This window comes from Triticum urartu, unplaced genomic scaffold (genome assembly GCF_056163025.1).
Source record: "Triticum urartu cultivar PI428250 unplaced genomic scaffold, HENAU_Tu73 scaffold1062, whole genome shotgun sequence".
Lineage (NCBI taxonomy): Eukaryota > Viridiplantae > Streptophyta > Magnoliopsida > Poales > Poaceae > Triticum > Triticum urartu.
Genome location: NW_028259527.1, coordinates 19,465 through 24,667, shown reverse-complemented (window position 1 = coordinate 24,667; position 5,203 = coordinate 19,465). Strand labels below are relative to the sequence as shown.

The 5,203-nt window shown below is 38.0% G+C and overlaps 1 non-coding gene across 1 annotated transcript; it reads left to right on the top strand.

The window, feature by feature from the left end:
• Window positions 1-2,272: 2,272 nt before the first annotated feature.
• TRNAR-UCU (transfer RNA arginine (anticodon UCU)) lies at window positions 2,273-2,344 on the top strand. Its single transcript has one exon. It is a non-coding gene; the product is annotated as a tRNA-Arg (tRNA).
• Window positions 2,345-5,203: the final 2,859 nt, after the last annotated feature.

Genomic DNA, 5,203 nt, shown 5'->3' with positions numbered 1-5,203 from the left:
GGGATTCCATCCACAAACACAAAGTTTGTGGCTGACCGATATGGCTCACCATCATTTAGCTATTGCATTTATTTTTCTCATTGCCGGTCACATGTATCGAACTAACTTCGGAATTGGGCACAGTATTAAAGATCTTTTAGAAGCGCATACTCCTCCGGGGGGTCGATTAGGGCGTGGGCATAAGGGCCTTTATGACACAATCAACAATTCGATTCATTTTCAGTTAGGTCTTGCTCTAGCTTCTTTAGGGGTTATTACTTCCTTAGTAGCTCAACATATGTACTCTTTACCTCCTTATGCATTCATAGCACAAGACTTTACTACTCAAGCTGCTTTATATACTCATCACCAATATATTGCAGGGTTCATCATGACAGGGGCTTTTGCTCATGGAGCTATTTTTTTCATTAGGGATTACAATCCGGAACAGAATGAGGATAATGTATTGGCAAGAATGTTAGACCATAAAGAAGCTATCATATCTCATTTAAGTTGGGCTAGCCTCTTTCTAGGATTCCATACCTTGGGCCTTTATGTTCATAACGACGTCATGCTTGCTTTTGGTACTCCAGAAAAGCAAATCTTGATCGAACCTATATTTGCCCAATGGATACAATCTGCTCATGGCAAGACGACATATGGGTTCGATATACTCTTATCTTCAACGAATGGCCCCGCTTTCAATGCGGGTCGAAGCCTATGGTTGCCCGGATGGTTGAATGCTGTTAATGAGAATAGTAATTCGCTTTTCTTAACAATAGGACCTGGGGATTTCTTGGTTCATCATGCTATTGCTCTAGGTTTGCATACAACTACATTGATTTTAGTAAAGGGCGCTTTAGATGCACGCGGTTCCAAATTAATGCCAGATAAAAAGGATTTTGGATATAGTTTTCCTTGTGACGGCCCAGGGCGCGGCGGTACTTGTGATATTTCTGCTTGGGACGCATTTTATTTGGCAGTTTTCTGGATGTTAAATACCATTGGGTGGGTTACTTTTTATTGGCATTGGAAACATATCACATTATGGCAGGGCAACGTTTCACAATTTAATGAATCCTCCACTTATTTGATGGGATGGTTAAGAGATTACCTATGGTTAAACTCTTCACAACTTATCAATGGATATAATCCTTTTGGGATGAATAGTTTATCGGTATGGGCGTGGATGTTCTTATTTGGACATCTTGTTTGGGCTACTGGATTTATGTTCTTAATTTCCTGGCGGGGGTATTGGCAGGAATTAATTGAGACTTTAGCATGGGCTCATGAACGCACACCTTTAGCTAATTTAATTCGCTGGAGAGATAAGCCCGTGGCTCTTTCCATTGTGCAAGCAAGATTGGTTGGATTAGCTCACTTTTCCGTGGGTTATATATTCACTTATGCAGCTTTCTTGATTGCCTCAACATCAGGCAAGTTTGGTTAATTTAGTTTGTTTTTTTGTACTGTATCAGCACCTAGTTCATTACTCTTGATAGAGAGGGAGGATCTGCCTTTTTAGATTTCTTTTTCTATTTATTTTTCCATCTAGGATTAGAACCGTATACTTGGTAATAATAGCAACGACACATTATGGCAAAAAAAAGTTTGATTCAGAGGGAGAAGAAGCGGCAGAAATTAGAACAGAAATATCATTTGATTCGTCAATCTTTAAAAAAAAAGATAAGAAGCAAAGTTTCTCCCTTGAGTTTGAGTGAAAAAACGAAAATGCGAGAAAAATTGCAATCCCTACCGCGTAATAGTGCACCTACACGCCTTCATCGACGTTGTTTTTTGACCGGAAGACCTAGAGCTAACTATCGACATTTTGGGCTATCCGGACACGTACTTCGAGAAATGGTTTATGAATGTTTGTTACCGGGTGCAACAAGATCCAGTTGGTAAGGATAAAATACCCTTTCGTATTTGTATGGATTTCTGGAATTGATAATCATAGAGGAGCCCTCTTTACCATTCTGTATAAATGGACTATTCTATTTGTATAGATATTGGTAGAGGGGCGTATCCAACCCTCTTTTATCCACTAGTTACCCCTCTTTAGTTTAAGAGTATAGAGCAGTTTGGTAGCTCATAAGGCTCATAACCTTGGGGTTGCGGGTTCGATTCCCACTACCGCCTCCATACTCCTTCTTTATGATATATGCATGATATAATATATACATCATGCATTTGTATCTGGATTTTTTGATTTCCTAAAAGAGTTTTGGTCTAACAGTTTTTTCTCGGAAGAAGCAAAAAAATAAAAGAAAGAATAAAATATGAAAGAAAAGCGTCCATTGTCTAATGGATAGGACAGAGGTCTTCTAAACCTTTGGTATAGGTTCAAATCCTATTGGACGCAATCTTATTTCTATCTATTCTTTAAATAACTATACTAAACTAAAAACAAAGAAAACTTTTTTGCATGATTCAAATGAAAAAGCTTTCTCAACGATTCCTATTCTACTAACAAGAGTAGACATGCAAAATTTATTTGTTACTGAAGAGAAAACCGTTCCAGCTGTTCCTGAATAGCTTCCTTCAAAAGGATTTCCGCTTGCTCGGTGAATGTCTTGCTAGAAGATATAATTTCTTGGAATTGAGGTTTAGTATCTTTTAGATGTTTACGTAACTCATCCAGAAATTTATTTACCTGTTCAATTTCTAACGAATCAAGATATCCTCTTGTTCCGGTATAAATAGTAGCTATCTGCTCTTCCACTGGGAGAGGATTTGCCTGGGATTGTTTAAGCAATTCCCTTAATCGTCGACCCCTTGCCAATTGATTCTGACTTGTTTTATCGAGAGCAGAGGCGAATTGTGCAAAGGCTTGTAACTCTGCGAATTGCGCTAGTTCCAATTTTGATTTGCCAGCTACTTGTTTCATGGCTTTAATTTGAGCCGCGGATCCTACTCTGGAAACAGAAATACCCACATTAATAGCGGGTCGAATTCCGGCATTGAATAGATCCGCAGATAAGAATATTTGTCCATCTGTAATGGAGATTACATTAGTAGGAATATAGGCGGAAACGTCTCCAGATTGAGTCTCAACTATTGGTAAAGCGGTCATACTTCCTTCGCCTAAAAGAGAATTTAATTTAGCGGCTCTTTCTAAAAGGCGTGAATGCAAATAAAAAACATCCCCTGGATAAGCCTCACGTCCGGGAGGTCTTCTTAATAGAAGGGACATTTGGCGATAAGCTTGTGCCTGTTTGGAGAGATCATCATAAATTATTAAAGTATGCCGTTCGCGGTACATAAAATACTCAGCCAGGGCTGCTCCCGTATAAGGAGCGAGGTATTGTAATGTAGCAGGTGAATCCGCCATTTCAGCTACTACAATAGTGTATTCCATGGCCCCCTCCTCATGGAAAGTAGTTACTACTTGAGCTACGGAGGATGCTCTTTGACCGATAGCTACATAAACACATATTACACCTTGCCCTTTTTGATTGAGAATTGTATCTGTGGCTACTGCTGTTTTGCCAGTCTGTCTGTCCCCAATAATTAACTCTCGCTGACCGCGCCCTATAGGGATCATCGAATCGATAGCAATAAGCCCTGTTTGAAGAGGTTCGTATACGGAACGCCTGGAAATTATACTTGGAGCAGGAGATTCAATTAAGCGAGATTCGGAAGCTATAATTTCGCCTTTCCCATCAATAGGTTTAGCCAGAGCATTTACAACACGACCCAAGTAAGCCTCACTCACGGGTATCTGAGCAATTCTTCCTGTTGCTTTTACAAAACTTCCCTCTTGTATCATCAACCCATCGCCCATTAATACAATCCCAACATTTTTGGATTCCAAATTCAGAGCAATACCCCTAGTACCTTCTGCAAATTCGACTAATTCACCTGACATTATTTCACCAAGACCTATAATACGAGCAATCCCATCCCCCACTTGAACTACGCGACCTATATTCTCAATCCCTACTTTCCTATTATATTGTTCAATACGTTCGCGGAGAATTTTATGAATTTCGTCGACTCGAAGGGTTGCCATTAGTGTTTCTTGACTCTTTTTTCGGAAGCAAGGGGAAAAATAATGCCTAAATTCTAAACGAAAGTAGAAGTTCAAGGCCTAATTAATTTAATTATTTCTTCCATTCCAGGGACCCGAGAATGCCAATATTAGCACGAATCGTACGGAAATGTAACTCGGTATTCAAACAACTATTCAGAGTTCCTAGAGCTCCTTGTACGGCCTGTTGGAAAACCCGCTGTCGGACCTGATTCATTGCCCTTTGTTTTTCAAAATAAAGGGTTTCGTTTTTAGACTTTTCCAATTGTTCCAAACTAATAGAAGTAGCATTAATCAAATTTGCTTTTTCTCGTTCTATCTCAGAGTATCCATTCATTCGATACTCATCCGCTTCTAGTTCGACTTTCTGTAATCGAATCCGAGCTTTTTCGAGTTGCTCAATGGTCCCTCTACGCAATTCTTCTGAATTTCGAATAGTACTCAAGATCCTCTGTTTTCGATTATCTAATAAATCTTTTAATGAAAGTAGATTATTTTGTAAGTTTACAACTTTTATGATCTCTTCCCGAACCAAACATGAATCTTTCGATTCATTTGGCTCTCACGCTCCTTTTTTTTTTTCTATAGCTATTTCCATATCTTTTTTTTAAGTAATGAGCCTATCCTCTATCTTCTTTTTTATGTTTATATTTCAATATACCGAAACCTATATAAGACTAGATAAATATTAAGAGGACTCTTCCGCCTAGATAAAAATATATCATGGTCAGCAAAGTTGTTTCTTTATTTTTATTTGCCCTCTAGTTAATAATTTCAATTTCATTAAGAAAAACTAACTAAATAAATGGAAAATGAAAATTAATAGAATTCTTTTTTATTTTTTTTTTCTTCAAATCCAAAAAATTTCTCTTTTTTATACATAGGTCGTCGATTCGGCATTGGTTAAAAAAGGGCAGGGTGCCCCCTTTTTTTTCTAGTAAATAGTTCAAACCATTTTATCGATATGAGTGTTCTATATCAGATAAATTTTACATTAGCTATTTCCCGTTTAAATTGGTACTAATACTAATATAGTTGTAGAAAGAGTACCTCTTTTTGCCTGGACTTCAAGCAGTTTAGCTTTAACCGTGTTAATGGTCTCACATTCTTGGTTTATAGAGAATCAAAGTTGATTTACCAATGAGTCGCGAAATGCTATGGTTCTTCCATATGATTTCTGAATTTATTCAG